This window comes from Caretta caretta, chromosome 2 (assembly GCF_965140235.1).
Source record: "Caretta caretta isolate rCarCar2 chromosome 2, rCarCar1.hap1, whole genome shotgun sequence".
Classification (NCBI taxonomy): Eukaryota; Metazoa; Chordata; order Testudines; family Cheloniidae; genus Caretta; species Caretta caretta.
In genome coordinates, this window is record NC_134207.1 from 7,424,701 (window position 1) to 7,442,135 (window position 17,435).

General features: G+C 45.4%; 1 protein-coding gene across 8 annotated transcripts in view; it reads left to right on the top strand.

The window, feature by feature from the left end:
* TSNARE1 (t-SNARE domain containing 1) overlaps positions 1 to 17,435 on the top strand; it is a 719,956-nt gene that overhangs the window by 135,151 nt on the left and 567,370 nt on the right. For 2 of the 8 annotated variants that reach the window (XM_048841780.2, XM_048841782.2), the window contains one exon: positions 17,147 to 17,232. The exons of 5 other annotated variants lie outside the window; for them this stretch is intronic. The gene's annotated coding sequence lies outside the window, so the exon portion shown is untranslated. The remainder of the gene's footprint in view (positions 1 to 17,146; positions 17,233 to 17,435) is intronic. One more of the 8 variants, XM_048841783.2, reaches the window with a different exon arrangement.

Here is a 17,435-nt window from a genome sequence, read left to right on the forward strand (position 1 = left end):
ATGAACTGAGCTATTTCCCAGAGGTACCAACAGGAGGCGCTGCGGTGGTGAGTCCCAACCCCGTCGCAGTCATTTGTCTAGTTTTCCAGCCAACATAACTTGTGCCCAGCCAGGTAAGCATTGTTTACACCAAACTTAATGGTGGCTATTCAGAGTGGAACTGCACTAGGCAGACACTGAAGAATAATAAGACTTTTTAAAATCTGCATGTGCTGCTGAGCATCTGTGCTTTTTGTCCCTGTCCCCTACAGCTCGGTAATAAGTTGGCTTACATGTTACAATTGTATTACAAAAACCCTTTTTTCTTTTTTTTTCTTTTTTTTTTTAATGTGTAATATATTAGACTTGTTCTGTCTTAAAAAGCCCCAGAAAAAAAACATCCAGTTGCTCCTGTCCAATTGTGGGAGGATGCTGGAGAATCTCATTATAGCCGACTGGCTCTTTTAATGTGAAATGTGATTCCATAAATACAACCAATTAATGAAACAGGAAGAGCAGAGCTAGAATGTGCTTCTCCTCCCCGTTCCCGTTCCCTTTGGCTTGAAGCCTCCCTTGTGACCGAAGATGAGAGTGAGCGAGGGAGAGAGTCTGATTGCTTGTATAGTTCAGATGGGGGGCACTTAAAGAAGCTAAATCGTTCTGTTATCTTGGATGGAACCCAACTGGCAGCATCTGGAAGTGCCTTCTTGACAAACCGCAGTACATAGTTAACCTGCTAGTACTCAAGCCATTAAGCTAAAACTGCTCAAGATTAAGTTGTCCGTAGCGGCTGTGAAATATTCAAAGTTATTTGGTTTTTTTTTATTAATCCACTTTTATTTTGGTGCTGCTTCATTATTCTCTGATGCCATCTTATGAGAGACTCTGCATGAGGTGATACAGATTCGGCTCGGAGGCACGGTTAGGGGACTAATTGTTGGTGATTAAATAAATTACACATAATTACTACACACAGCCCTATTGGCTGGAAACCTGGGCATGCCAGTAAATTATTTTTTCGGACATGCTGGCTTTCATTTGCTCTGCTCTGTCTTTTTATCCTGAGACATAGAGTGGAAGGAGGACATTGGGTAAGTTTAAAGGAAAAGTCTCCAGTCCCATTGATGTCTGTAGGGTCTGGGAGAGTGCTCTGCATTTTCCTGGGTCTGCTCCAAAGCAGGCAAGCTACATAAGCACTAACACATCTTGCTTTCTTACTTCTCTCTTTTGTCCTCAGATTTTTAAATGATGTGTAACGGTTCTCATATAAATCTGTTTTCTTGCCTAGAATGTAACTAGTGGAAGCTCCAGCCTTGATACACTGAAAACTGGTCTTGACAATGCGATGGAGAATAGACCAATGGTACAATGCTCCACTGGCCCCAGATGGATGGATTTGATTCTCTAATTAGATCTTTTCTATCTTTGGCTTCTAGGCCGTTGTATAGACTGTACCATTAAGGGATCTTGCCATTCTGCTGCAGCATGTTCACTTGAACTGAATAAAAGCCTCACTAATAATCATAATTTTATATTTATATGGCCCTCTTCACTTGGCTGGATCTGTAATTCTTCCATTACATACACAAATAGCAGTTTTGTCCTTGGCAGAAACAAAATATCATAAATTGGAGTTATTTTTAATTGATATTTCTAACCTTAATTGTGGCAGGTTGTTGGTTGTTCAGACTTTTCCTCTGGAATGAAATACACAGGTAGCGTTTTCACACTGTTGAAAGGCACAAAAATGAAACCCAATACATTCTGTTCTTGTTTGTCAATGGGAAGAAATAGCCATTTAAAATATGAATAATGTAGATGGGATGCAGGAGTTTATGGGAAATGTTGAACCAGTTCTGCTCATTGAAACGAACAGAAAGTTCACTCAGTAAGGAGCCACTCTTTGCTATGAATAAACTGTGAAAAGTGCATTTGGAAATGATTTTTAATGATAAAACTGACATTTTGGACTCCTGGATGGCCATGTGGGAGCCCAGTATGTACACTATGAGACTGTGAAATGGGACTAGTTGCTAATAAAAGAAGAGAAAAAAAAATAGAGGACATTTCTAGAGCATCTTCTATTCTGAAGTTGGTTGGGGTTATATGAGTGTAAGTGAGAGCAGAATTTGGCTTGTTACATATACAGTAAATACTTTGCCCAATGCTGAAATGCAGCCCCTTCTGGGGTGGGAGGATAGTGTTTCTGTATGCTGTTAAATAGGTACTATCTAACAGTTTCACACAGGAAGCTTTCCAGAGTGAGAATTTTAGGGAGGTTGAATGGTACTATCCAAGTGGGAATTTGGCCAGGACACTTGGGTTCGTGTCCTCTTTTAGGGAGGAGGAAAAATGTGCCGAGGGATCCTTTAATGCTCCCCAACTGAAAGTCCCAAGGGACAAGTAGCGGGTTGTATGAGTCTCTCCATTGAATTTCTATCTGCTGTGTTGTCGGTTTTCTCCTGGACAGCAATTTCTGGTCAGTCTGTTGGTGCGTTTTGTAGGATGGCATGTTACTGATGCCTTTCTGCATCTTCAGCGAGAGTAGACTGAATACCCAGCTGTGGATTAGCGTGGGTTGATTGTGGTGGCAGATTGAGTACCTAATTATTTGATCCTGGAGCACCTTTTAGCCAATGTGTTCTGGATTTGGGGCACGCTTGTTGCTAATGCCCAAGATCTTGTTAAGAGTCTGCCCGTTAAAACACACAACCTAGCGGAGTGTTTCTCTTTTCTTCTCTTTCCAGGCATGTCATAGGGTAGAAACTTACTAATTCACCGTCATGAATTTAAATTAAAATGAATTAAGTTTTTTTTTTTGAAATTTAAATATCCCTCTGTCACATTGTGCAAGTGCAGAAGAACTGAGTGGAACAAGCAAGTGGAATGGGAAAGTCGCATTCATGAGCCGAAATTTGATCTAATTGGTGTTACTGAAGCCTGGTGGGATGATTTGCATAATTGGAATGTCAGAATCACTGGTTATTACCTGTGTAGGAAGGAGAGAGTTGATAAAAATGGATGTGTGTGTGTGTGTGAGGCAGTGACACTCTCCATTAAAGACACTGTTACTTGTTTTAAAGTCACTGATAACTCAGGAGAACAGGATCTTGAAATCATACATATAGGCAGAGGGTGAACCATGGGCTTGGGGAGGCTAGCCACTGGCCCAGCCCTCCTCTTCTGCCTGAGGCTCTGCCCCTCCCACCTCCCTTCCCCCACCAGAGCCCAAAGCCCCTCCCTCACACGACCACCCGTCCCCCCCCCCCACGCCCAAGCATCCCGGGCGGCCTGACCCTCTGAAGCCCCAGAGTGCCAAGTGGGCAGTGCCCTCCCCCCCCCCGAACACTGGGCGGGCGGCACAAGCACTGGCTCCAGCCACCCAGAGTCCCTGGCTGCAGGCCGGCCCCAGCCCCAGCCACGGGGGAAGAACTGCAGAGCGCCAGTGAGAAGCAGGAGGGAACCTGCGGGCGGAGCATGGGCGGGACCACATAGCGCTGTTTGGGGAGGCACAGCCTCCCCTAGCCTTTCATCCTCGCCACCCATGATCATACAGATCAGTGTGCTAACTAAACCCAAGAAAGAGGTACTGGCAAGGCTGTGATATAGACCACTGAATCAACCGAAAGAACAGGATGAGTTACTCCGCAAGCACCTCTCTGTAATGTGTGGAAAGAAAAACTGTGTTATGTAGGACTTCAGTTTGGGAGACGTATGCTGGAGGTCTCATGCAAGCAGTAGTAAAACATTATTTAGAGTTTCTAAAAAATATCGATTTTCTGACACACACGATTTTTCACCCAGATGAGGTAACTCTATCTTGAATCTCATTATGACAGATAAAGATGAATTGATCTCTGGGCTGGAAATTGCAAAGGGACCAACGATCATGACCTGATCACATTTGATATGAGCAAAGAGAAGACAGTCCCAGTGAGTTATGTGTATACATGGTGTTTGGCCAATGTACATGGCAGAGGGGCATTGCTGGCGCATGATGCCATATATCACATTGGTAGATGTGCAGGTGAACAAGTCTCTGATAGTGTGGCTGATGTGATTAGGCCCTACGATGGTGTTCCCTGAATAGATATGTGGACACAGTTGGCAACGGGCTTTGTTGCAAGGATAGGTTCTTGGGTTAGTGTTTTTGTTGTGTGGTGTGTGGTTGCTGGTGAGTATTTGCTTCAGGCTGGGGAGCTGTCTGTAAGCAAGGACTGGCCTGTCTCCCAAAATCTGTGAAACTGTTGGGTCGTCCTTCAGGATAGGTTGTAGATACTTGATGATGTGTTGGAGAGGTTTTAGTTGGGGGCTGAAGGTGACGGCTAGTGGCGTTCTGTTATTTTCTTTATTGGGCCTGTCCTGTAGTAGGTAAGTTCTGGGTACTCTTCTGGCTCTGTCAGTCTGTTTCTTCACTTCCGCAGGTGGGTATTGTAGTTGTAAGAATGCTTGATAGAGATCTTGTAGGTGTTTGTCTCTGTCTGAGGGGTTGGAGCTCTACAATACAACCGCATTTGTTCCACCACTTCCCTTCACATCAGGCACACTGTCAGAGGCTCGTTCACCTGCACATCTACCAATGTGATATATGCCATCATGTGCCAGCAATGCCCCTCTGCCACGTACATTGGCCAAACTGGACAGTCTCTACGTAAAAGAATAAATGGACACAAATCAGACGTCAAGAATTATAACATTCAAAAACCAGTCAGAGAACACTTCAATCTCCCTGGTCACTCGATTACAGACCTAAAAGTTGTAATTCTTCAACAAAAAACCTTCAGAAACAGACTCCAATGAGAGACTGCTGAATTGGAATTAATTTGCAAACTGAACACCATTACATTAGGCTTGAATAAAGACTGGGAGTGGATGTGTCATTCCACAAAGTAAAACTATTTCCCCATGTTTATTTCCCCCGCTCCCCCCACGGTTCCTCACACGTTCTTGTCAACTGCTGGAAATGGCCCACCTTGATTATCACTACAAAAGGTTTTTTTCTCTCCTGCTGGTAATAGCTCACCTTACCTGATCACTCTGGTTACAGTCTGTATGGTAACACCCATTGTTTCATGTTCTTTGTGTATATAAAATCTCCCCACTGTATTTTCCACTGAATGCATCCGATGAAGTGAGCTGTAGCTCACGAAAGTTTACGCTCAAATAAATTTGTTAGTCTCTAAGGTGCAACAAGTCCTTCTTTTCTTTTTGCGGACACAGACTAACACGGCTGCTGCTCTGAAACCTGACATTTTTAACAGTAACAACAAGGAGTCCGGTGGCACCTTAAAGACGAACAGATTTATTTGAGCATAAGCTTTCAGGGGTAAAACCCCACTTCTTTTACCCACCAAAGCTTATGCTCAAATAAATATGTTCGTCTTTAAGGTACCACCGGACTCCTTGTTGTTTTTGTGGATACAGACTAACATGGCTACCCCTAGATTTTTAACAATGAGGATGATTAACTATTGGAGCAAACTGCCAAGGGAAGTGGTGGATTCTCCACTGTAATTCCACTCTCCAAGGTAAATGAGGTGCAAACGCAAACCATCAGCATATCAGAAGAATAAAAAGTCAATTAAATTTTAAAAATCTTGTCAGTTTTAATAATCTGAAGCAGTGTTTGTGAAATAGGGAAAGACTTTTAAAAATAATGCAATGGACTTGTGTGTGTGTTTGTGCTCATGTGTGCATAATACTGCTCTCCACTGGACAGACCCAGAACAAGTCTGCTATGTTTCCAAGACTCTATACTGCTTAGAGGTAAACAGTGACTCTCTTAGTTGCTCTGCTTTTGAAGCAGGTGAATCGGAATTCTGTTTATCCTGATTGCAACTGTGAAGTGCTGAGTAACTGTGCCCATGGTGAAATCCTAGGTGATCATAGATTTGTTACAATCTCAAAAAATAAATCTCATCTGAGATCACTATTTCAGCTTTTTTTCCACCATTAAACTGTGTTGTGAATTTTTCATGGTTGTGATGCATCCCTCTGTATCCCCCTGTTGCCTAATATGCACATTGCAAGTTCTGTCTTTGTTTAGTTTGTGCTCGGTGCCTTGAACCATTGGGCCTTGATGTGTGCCCATGGCCACTGTGGTACAAAAAATAAACTGGCCCAGGTTGGCTGCAAATTGAGACTCAGTTCGTAGGAAAGGTTTGTGAACCTGTGATGGGGTCCCTCGGGTGCAACCTGGACTGCTGAGTCTTCCAAACCCACCGCCTGGGCTGTCCTTCACACTCTGATGCTCATGTCAAGCTCCAAGCCTCTGACAGGCACTGCACTTACACAGCCACTCACAAAAACAACGAGGAGTCCTTGTGGCACCTCAGAGACTAACACATCTATTTGGGCATAAGCTTTCGTGGGCTAAAACCCACCTCATCAGATGCATGGAGTGAAAAATACAGTAGGCAGGACAGGAAAAGGTGGGAGTTGCCTTACCAAGTTGGGGGGTGAGAGCTAAAAAGGCCAATTCAGTCAGGGTGGATGTGGCCCATTCCCAACAGTTGACAAGAAGGAGTGAGTATCAACTGAGGGAAAATTACTTTTTGTTGTGACCCAGCCACTCCCAGTCTTTATTCAGGCCTAATTTGATGGTGTCAAGTTTGCAAATTAAAGCTTATGCCCAAATAAATTTCTTAGTCTCTAGGGTGCCACAAGGACTCCTTGTTGTTTTTGCTGATACAGACTAACACGGCTACCCCTCTGAAACCTGCAGCCACCCACAGGCAGGAACACACTCAACTTGGTTACATGAATGCTCTCCCAGCCACTCATGAGCCATCAATAGGGAGGCTCCAGCCAGTTCCCCCGAGCTCTAAGCTTTGCACCCCAGAACTGTACCGTCTTACAGTGAAAGTTTGTTAAGTAGTTCGCCACTCCCTCAGTGTGAAATGGACACACACTTGCCTTTGTAGTCTGAGCTGAGATCCCCCAAGCAGTTCTTCCAAAAACACAGAGTTTTAGGTAAAAATATAAAACAGATTTATTAACTATGGAAAGAGATTTTAAGTGATTATAAGTAGCAGGCAGAGAGATTAGAGTTGGTTACTTCAGAAACAAAAATAAATGTAAAAAGAAAAGGAGTACTTGTGAGACTAACAAAGGTGCCACAAGTACTCCTTTTCTTTTTGCGAATACAGACTAACACGGCTGCTACTCTAAAAAATAAATGTGCAGCCTAAATTCTAATTTAAACAGACTAAGCAAGATTTGAATCAAGCCGTGTCTCATCCTGACAGATGGCACAAGCAGCTTACAGTGCCTCAATACAGAGACTGAACCCTATTCCAGCCTGGGACCAAACTCCCTCGTTCAAAGTCTTTTTCTTCCAGATGATTTTCCACGTGTTGAGTTGGGGGAGTGGGGCGGGGGAAGGGAAGAGGCAAAGTGATGAAGTCACTCTCCCTCTTTTATACTTTTTTCCAGCTGGCTAGAAAGATCCTTGCTGTGACCTGTGTTAGTCCATAGCATAGGTGCTTTCTCGGAGAAGTCTCTGGGATAGTGGATTGGGTGTGGATGAGCCATTAACCCCTGTCTGGCTGGTGATTGCTACCCCTTTGTTGTATGCCCTGGGTGTTCCTGAATTCACAACATATTTCAGTCACATATAACAATACTTCATAACTTCAGATACAATCCAACAGGATATTAGTGCTGAACAGATCAAGATTTTTAAAATAATTCCTCACTAGGTATGCTTTGTACAAAACACATCATAATTATATGACAGAGGTGAATATGGGGATTCCAGGCTGCTGCTTTGAGGTACAGAGTGTCCCAGAACCTCAGTGAAAACTTCAACAAATCTAGGATGAATTACAGGTTTTTCTTTAGACCACATGTTTTCAGGCTTGGTTGCAAATGTTTCACCCAAAAATATTTCAGGCTTGGTTGCAAATAGTGAAAACCCATGTGCCCTACTTAATCAGATTCATGTGGGTAAGGAGGAGAATGTTCTTGGGGGTTTGGAGAATCCCTGTAGTCTGATCACTCTCGTGTCGGGGGGTGGGGGGGGGAAGAAAACCTGGATTTGTGCTGGAAATGGCCCACCTTGATTATCATACACATTGTAAGGAGAGTGTCACTTTACATAAGCTATTACCAGCAGGAGAGTGGGGTGGGGGGAGAGAAAACCTTTTGTAGTGATAAACACCCATTTTTTCATGATTTGTGTGTATAAAAACAAACATCTTCTGTATTTTCCACAGTATGCATCCGATGAAGTGAGCTGTAGCTCACGAAAGCTTATGCTCAAATAAATTGGTTAGTCTCTAAGGTGCCACAAGTACTCCTTTTCTTTTTGCGAATACAGACTAACACGGCTGTTACTCTGAAACTCTCGTTACAGTGTGTATGGTAACACCCATTGTTTCATGTTCTCTATGTATATAAATCTCCCCACTGTATTTTCCACGGCATGCATCCGATGAAGTGAGCTGTAGCTCACGAAAGCTTATGCTCAGATAAATTTGTTAGTCTCTAAGGTGCCACAAGTACTCCTTTTCTTTTTGAGGATACAGACTAACATGGCTGCTACTCTGAGAAATGTAGTCTGTGTGTATCTTTTTCTCTCACTTTACTTATCACATGGGCAGTTGTTCGTAGATTGCTAAGACCAGAAGGAGCAGTGGCATTCCTTTACTCTGATTTCTTGCAGAACCCAGACCTTGAAATGTCAACAAGTGGTTCATTCATCAAGCCCCTAATTTTTGGGTGAGCTACAGCAGATCGTTTAGAAAGACATCCAGTCTTGGTTCAAAGACCTCAAGTGATGGTCTACCCCATCCCTTGGTGAATGTTTGCAGCTGTTAGTTTTCTTCAGTGTTCAAAATGTGCATCCAATTTCCCTTTTGATCTTTGCTGACTTCAGCTTCCGGCCACTGGATATTGTTATCCCTGGTGACATAAGGAGTAAAAAATATTTTAGTGCAATGTGATTTTTGAATTGAGCTGAAGTAGGGAGAAAGGAAAAAGCTATAAAGCTAGAATTAGGAGCTTTTAAATAGCTAATACATAGCACTTATATTCTGCATCAGGGCTTAAATATCTTGGTTAAATGGCTCAATCAATAGTTTCCTCCCCCGATCATATTGATTGTTATGTTTAAGACAGAGATTTCATATTATTCTTGTCTCTGTGTTAGGTGAGCAAGAAGTTGTTTTAAAAAGTTTAGTTCTAAAATGTCATTCCTGATTGAAAATTTTTTATGAAATGTTAATTTTTTGGGGGTGGACGGTTGTTTCTATGGGAGATGGCAACTGTGTGGAACACGTATTATCGATCCTTGGAAAGTGTGGAAGAAAAATCCAGGCTTTGTACAAACCTTAGAAGCCTTTTTCTGTCTCTTATTTACCATATGTCATGTCAAGTAATTGTAAGCTTTATGTATTATCTCCTTTGTTCGTAAATATTTTTCTTCTGCTGTCCTTCCCTTTTTAGTGCACAGAACACTCCTGTAAACAAGATGGTACATCTTTAAAGCTCTTGAGTGGCAGAGGAAGGATAATAAGACTAAGAAAAATGAACTCTCTCCAGACCCTGTGAATGGCCTGAACTAAACAGAGCACATGGTGACTCACATACGTTTGCTTTGTAGTGGCAATTATCAGAACCAGGGCAGTAGGAACATGCCAATGCGGAGGCTAAAGGGCTACTCTTTGCAAAAACACTCCTGAATACCAAATCCAGAGTAAGGGCCCAGTCATGTGAGGTGTTGAGCACCTTCAGCTTCCTTTGGCTTTCTTGTGGTATAAGGCCTCCATCTTGTATGGTGTCTTTTATTTAAAAATGGAACCCGGAATTAAATAACAATAGAGGGAGCTGGAAATGAAGAGGCAAGGGAGGAGCGAGATGCTTTCAGCTGAGATTTGCAATTAGATGGAGCGTTTGGGTGTTTGGCTCTGAGGAGAGATGCAGAGGAGAAGGCACTTGCCCTGAGAGTGACAAGAACGTGTGGATGGTCAAAGAGACTAGTATGAGCAGAGGGAGTTGGGATGGGAATAGACGCACAAGGTTCACTTGGATTTGTTAAAGCCTGACTGATTTTTTTAACAATACAAATGGAGTGGAACTCACTGTAAGGGCCATGTCTGACCTTTCTCATAAGTGACTCTTTTAAAACATATAGTAAAATTTTGTCTGAACTTGAGCTTGAAGTGCTCTCTACTCTGAGGCTACTTTTAGCTGATATATTTGATGAAGTCATTTAGGACAGGGATTAGTACGAAGCATTATTATCTCTGTGTTTTGCTCTACTTTTCAAAGCACTGGCCTGTTTTAATTAACCCTTGCCGGGCAGGTAAGTATTATCCTTCTTTGACAGATAAACTGAGTACAGTGAGGGAAAATGACTTGCCCATGGCCACGGAGGGAGTCAGTGGCAGAGCCGATATTGTAACACAGGCGTCCCTGTCACCCATTTGCGTGGGCAGACCTCCTCACCATGCTGCCATTATCTATAGGAAACTGTGGTGACAGAAGGAGGATCCTGGGAACTACAGGCCAGTCAGCCTCACTTCAGTCCCTGGAAAAATCATGGAGCAGGTCCTCAAAGAATCAATCCTGAAGCACTTGCATGAGAGGAAAGTGATCAGGAACAGCCAGCATGGATTCACCAAGGGAAGGTCATGCCTGACTAATCTAATCGCCTTCTATGATGAGATTACTGGTTCTGTGGATGAAGGGAAAGCAGTGGATGTATTGTTTCTTGACTTTAGCAAAGCTTTTGACACGGTCTCCCACAGTATTCTTGTCAGCAAGTTAAGGAAGTATGGGCTGGATGAATGCACTACAAGGTGGGTAGAAAGCTGGCTAGATTGTCGGGCTCAACGGGTAGTTATCAATGGCTCCATGTCTAGTTGGCAGCCGGTATCAAGTGGAGTGCCCCAAGGGTCGGTCCTGGGGCCGGTTTTGTTCAATATCTTCATAAATGATCTGGAGGATGGTGTGGATTGCACACTCAGCAAATTTGCGGATGATACTAAACTGGGAGGAGTGGTAGATACGCTGGAGGGGAGGGATAGGATACAGAAGGACCTAGACAAATTGGAGGATTGGGCCAAAAGAAATCTGATGAGGTTCAATAAGGATAAGTGCAGGGTCCTGCACTTAGGACGGAAGAACCCAATGCACCGCTACAGACTAGGGACCGAATGGCTAGGCAGCAGTTCTGCGGAAAAGGACCTAGGGGTGACAGTGGACGAGAAGCTGGATATGAGTCAGCAGTGTGCCCTTGTTGCCAAGAAGGCCAATGGCATTTTGGGATGTATAAGTAGGGGCATAGCGAGCAGATCGAGGGACGTGATCGTTCCCCTCTATTCGACATTGGTGAGGCCTCATCTGGAGTACTGTGTCCAGTTTTGGGCCCCGCACTTCAAGAAGGATGTGGATAAATTGGAGAGAGTCCAGCGAAGGGCAACAAAAATGATTAGGGGTCTGGAACACATGAGTTATGAGGAGAGGCTGAGGGAGCTGGGATTGTTTAGCCTGCAGAAGAGAAGAATGAGGGGGGATTTGATAGCTGCTTTCAACTACCTGAAAGGGGGTTCCAAAGAGGATGGCTCTAGACTGTTCTCAATGGTATCAGATGACAGAACGAGGAGTAATGGTCTCAAGCTGCAGTGGGGGAGGTTTAGATTGGATATTAGGAAAAACTTTTTCACTAAGAGGGTGGTGAAACACTGGAATGCGTTACCTAGGGAGGTGGTAGAATCTCCTTCCTTAGAGGTTTTTAAGGTCAGGCTTGACAAAGCCCTGGCTGGGATGATTTAACTGGGAATTGGTCCTGCTTTGAGCAGGGGGTTGGACTAGATGACCTTCTGGGGTCCCTTCCAACCCTTATATTCTATGATTCTATGACAGGTAAGGTACAAAGACATAGACAGCCTGTGTTTGTAGTTTAGCGTGCACCTTCACTTGTTCTAAGTAGAGTTGGCTTCCCAGGTTTTTGAAATGTCTTTGTGCCCATCGAGCACCCATGATAGCTGTGAGCCATGAGGATGTGTGGATGGAAGAGGAAATGTCTCATTTTTCCTCCTTCCTCTCTGACTTCCCCCACATGGGAAGCATGTGTCCTTGCTGGAGAATCCAGTGCTTGAGGTGGAAAGGAACCTTCACTAATTTAAAACTGCCTATTTACTCATTTAGAGGGAAGAAAGAGGGCAGCATTCCTGGCTTCTCCCAGATCTTGCCGGTGTAATTTCCATGGTGCTGTTACCGCAGTGTCAGGTGTGGGACAGGTGGGTTCAGGGAAGGGGGTAAAATGTGTGGGGCAGTTTTGTTTATGACATAGGAAGAAGTCAGGTTAGAGTAAGGGTTCGTGGGGCTGAGAGTCAGGGCATAGATCAGCTAGCAAAGCTCAGCCTTCTCCCACCCTGCACTGACCTGCCACTCACCTCTTCCCATACCCTCTGAGGGGCTCTTCCACCTGCTTTCCCCTGGAGCTGACAAGCTCCCTGCCAGGGCTGGTTCAGACAATGCTGCCAAACCTGCAGGCACAGAGTGGCCTGGGTCATGTGAGCTCCGCTCACACTGGCAAGCTGGTGCCACATGGCGTTGCTCCGAGCTGCTTGGGCTGGCAGCCGGTAGCCCTTTCCAAAACTTCACCATTTGTGGGTATGTTCCCTGCTGACTCCCCCTCCACACCCGCCTGTTAGGGCCCACTGGGGCCTTAGTGTCGGGGAGCAGGCTGCACACTGAATCGCGGGCCTTGGCATACAAGGGGCTGCTCAAATGGCTTTGTAAGGGGAGTGGCATTGCTTGAACTGATTACACCCCGGCATTCGGCATTTCTGCCTTGCTCTGTCAGCTGCTTTGTGCTCAGGGCACTGAGCTGAAGTGGGCTGATGGCTCTTGAATTTCAAAGCCCTGACTCGTTTTCACTCGTGCCCTTCTGGATCTGGGAGCTCGGGCTGTTCTTCCCTCCTCGCTGCAGTTGGCTCTGCAGTAGAGCCCCTCTGGGGAATCAGGACTCAAGGCCCCCCTCTGTGTGTCCCCTTTAATGTTGCACCCTGCTTCTGGGGAGCAAGGCCAGCAATGAATATGGTGTTGCCAACCCCAGACATTCAAAAATCATTAGTCAGGCTCACCAAAGATCATGAGATTGGCTTTAAAATCATGACATGATGTAAACATACCAGATTTGGGTTCTCTTTATTTGCCTTCCTCTTTTGGAGCCTTTAGGGTGCACTGGGGTTACATTTTAAAGCTTTCTCCACAGCCACGAGGGCTAGAAACATACTTTTTCTTTAAGAATTGAAGGCTGAAATCATCCCATACCCACTTGACTCCAGGCGCTGGGGCTTTAAGGAAAACAATAATGATCATGAGACTCATGACAAAATCATGAGCGTTGGTAGCACTGTGAATGGAATTAGACTGCGGTTTTCTATTGCACTTTTCAGGCCCAAAGCACTTTGCGAAGCAGCGGATTAGATGCTGGTTGAGGCAGCAGGACTGCAGGCAAACTTGGCTGCTCAGCAGTAGTTTGCACTCAGCTGTGAATATCTGGATGTTTTATATTCACGAACTCAGGTATTAGATGAAAAAGATGTGAGGACAGGACAGTTCCTAGTGGGACACTGTTCGGCGAGCATCTTCAGGTTCCCTGTCTTTTGTCTGGTTTTCTTACCTCTTTCTCATGCTCTCTCTCTCCTTCATTTCTTGTGGAAAAGGGGGAAGGACAACTGACGTAGGCCTCGTGGTAGAAGGGATTGGTAAGTGTGATTTAGTGGCTAGGACGCTGGACTTTGGCCACATGGATTCTCTTCCTGCTTCTGCTGCTGACCAACTCTGGGTCTTGACTGGGGTCTCTAGGCAGTACTGGAAAACAAATAAATAGTAATTGAAGGAGGAGAGGACGTGGTAGGCTGGGTCAGGGTGGGAGCTCCTGAGACATCCGTGAAACTGGGAGGAGTGCATGCAGTTGGGCTGGAGACCAAGCAGTGGTTGAGATGGTGAAGAGAGGTGGGAGCTAGGTTATGAAGAGCGTTGAAGCCAGGATGGGAAGCTGAAAGGACAGGGGAAGCCAGGGAAGAAGGGACGAGTACATGGGTGAGGTGGCAGGAGCAGGGGACATTGCATTGGAAAATCCTGCTGACAGAAGGCACATCTTGGATAGGGTTCTGCTGAGCTCAGGATAGCTCACTGGGTCCCAAGCTGTGGTCTGCTGATGAGATGGCTTTTTTAGCTGATGCCTTTGAACAGAATCAGGCATTTATTGAGGGCAGGCCACAGAAAGAGGGGTTTAAAATTGGTGGGGAGGGAGGATTCCATTTTGCTCCTGGGAAGAGAGAAGTGGGTTGGGAGCCTAAACCTTCTCTTCCCCAAAAACATTCCTCTTAACTCTCATCCCAAATCGCCTGTAAAAGCAGAAGAGCCCAAAAGGTGCGATCAGTGTAATTCCACTGACCATCTCAGGAATACATGCCCTGTGCTAGGAGGAAGCAGGCAACCAATAGCTCTTGTTAGTTCTGCTGTCCTCAACACAGAAACCACCCAAGCAATTGGAACCGATCATATTGGTTTTGTGAGGTTAGCTTCTGCAGAACCAGATATGGAGCACATTAAGGCTGTCCAAATTGATGGCAGGGAATACTTGGGGCAGAGGGATACAGGGTCCCAGATCTCTCTGGTTAAGCAGAGTGTGGTCCCAAAGACCAGTATGCTACCTGGCCAAATGGCAGAGATTGTGGTGGTGGGCGAATTATGGCAGATTCCTCATACCACTAGCTAAAATCCATGTGTTTTGGGAAGGTTTGGAAAGTGTTTTGACTGGGGGGGTAATAGAACACCTCCTATTTGACCTGCTCCTGGGTAATGATTTTTTCCGTGTAGCTCAGGTTAAAGTATTTGCCTGCAGCAGGAGGGAGTTTTATGCTGGGACCCCCGAGGGAAAGGGTAAGGTCTCAGGAGTTGCTGAGAGAATGGGAGAGAGTCTCCTTGATTCTTCTGCAGCAGTGAGAAACCACATGCTTCCCGTGGGAGGGTGGTTGAGACCAACTCCTGCACTGCAGCTGGAGGCAACACCATATCAGGAAGGGATGAGGGTGTAATGCCTGCCAGGGAGAGAACTGTCCAGATTGTTAGCTGCCAGCAGCTTGCAGCTGAATCAGAGGCAAAACCAGGTCTAGGGAGCATAGAGCAATGTGTCCCAGAGGAGAGCCCAGAGAAGGGGCAGGGGATCTCAGAAACCACAGAGGTGGGTGAGGATTCCTGTGACTCTGTAACCCAGGGAAGCAGTGTGCTTCCAAGTATGGGAAGGGCTGAGACTAGTTCTTTTCCAGCAGAAGGCAACATGCCCTCCAGCGCAGGGGCAGGAGAGGTGTCCTCAGTGATTAAGGAAACCATCCCAGTTTTTAGCTGGCAGAGTTTTGCAGCTGAACAAGAGACAGAACCCTTCCTCGGGAGCACAGAGGAATGTGTCTTAGGACGGGACCCAGAGGAAGAAACTGAGGAAGGACTAGTAGGGGTACAGGAATGTCTCCTCCCTAGTCATTTGGGACAGGATGCCCAGGACACTCAGAGTATGGCTGGGTCAGCATCTGTGCACCCAGGCAGTCAGCCTGTGACCCGGGTTTTGAGAAGGAATGGTGTGACTGACTTCGTGGAAGGGAGCCATCACACAGCTGACTTCTCAGGGACAGAGAATGGGGTGGCAGAGGGCACACCAATACAGGTCCCAGTTTGTCAGGATGCTATTTCTGAAAAGTTTCTGGAAGGTAACTGTGTCTCTTTACATCAAGCTGCAGCTCCAAAGCGTGGGACAGCAGAGGAGTTGGGACCAGGAAATTGCCAGGGGGTCGTTTGTGAGAACAGAAGTGACCCATCTGACAGAGAAGGGAGTGTTTTCCCCCAGGCTGGTGAGACACAGAGAGCAGTTATGGGAAAGCTGCTGGGGAAAGGTGACTCTGATCAAAGAGTAAACACACCTAGCCCACAGAGCATAGGTCATAGTCTCCTGGGAAAAGGGGGCAAGGAAGGACTCAGTTCTAGGAGAGGGAAACACCGGGTAACCCCAAAAGGGGAGCTGGATTTTCTACATATGTACAGTCCTGGGGTTGGGAGACTGCTCCCCAAAGGGCCAGCCAATGTGCAGGATCCCCCTGGACCCTTATCTTGCCAGACCCTGATATAGCAAAATGCCAGAAACATGATTAAATTAAGGGACACCGGAGGGAAAGAAAAGCCAGTAACTGATTACATGGGAGAGAGTCAAAGGACACCATAGGTAATGAACAAACTAACCTCAAACTACATTATCTGAACAGAGGGCATGGTATCATAAAGATACTAGTAAACACCCATCTGTGATACATTTTTTTGGTATTAATGTTAAGTTTTGGGATAAGAATTTTGGCACGGATGTTAAACCTGGTAACGCTAGTTCTCAGTTAATACCTGTGAACAGATTTACAGCTGATCACAGTAGAGAAACCATAACAAACCTGGTTTGCTGTGTGTGTGTGTGAATGGGGAAACTGAGGCACGCTGCCTTGTGGCCTTAATGGCTGGATGCCAGGTTTACATAACACAAATTGTCTTCAAGCTAGTCAGTGACTAATCCTCTTGCAGTAAACTAAGAGGGGAGGTGTGATGCTCTGTACCTCGGGGGAACACCCTGCACCCCCATCTTCATCTTTATAAAATGACTGTGTGGTATCCAGTGCAAAGTTTGTTATGTTGGATGTCTTCGGAAGGCTCATGATGCACTGAGCATGGTTGTTGCAGTGATGTTAAAGTCATGTAAATAAGGTTATAGGTTATAATTTCATGTATGTAGTTATAAGGCTGAAAATGTATCCTCATAGCTTAAAATAAGCCCAGGCAAAACTCTCCAAGAACAGAGAGGCAGTTCACACCTCATCAGGGCATGGATGGGACAAACCCAGCCCAGCCTCACAGGAACAATGGATGCTGGCCTAGACAGCAACAAAAGAATCTGTTAGACACTTGAGGGAGTCACCCCCTTCTTTTGGTCAGTCTGGGACTGCGTGAATGGGGAAACTGAGGCACGCTGCCTTGTGGCCTTAATGGCTGGACTGCTTGAGATAATGCTCACCCGACTCTGAAGGGGGGGGCAAAGCCAAGAGGGAAGAAAGGACATGATAAAAGGGAGAGACGTTTGCCATGCTCCTCCTCTCTTTTCTACCTCCATATACAGACATCACCACCAAGTGACTGAAGTGCTGATCAAAGGGGAGAGCCTGGCTGAAGAGCAACCACCAGCCTGTGGTGAGAAGCATCTAGGTTTGTAAGGACATTGAAAGTGTTAAGATCAGCTTAGAATGTGTTTTGCTTTTATTTCTTTTGACCAAATCTGACTAGTTATGCTTTGACTTATAATCATTTAAAGTCTATCTTTATAGTTAATAAACCTGTTTGTTTGTTTATTCTACCTGAAGCAGTGCGTTTGGTTTGAAGCATGTCAGAGACTCCCCTTGGGATAACAA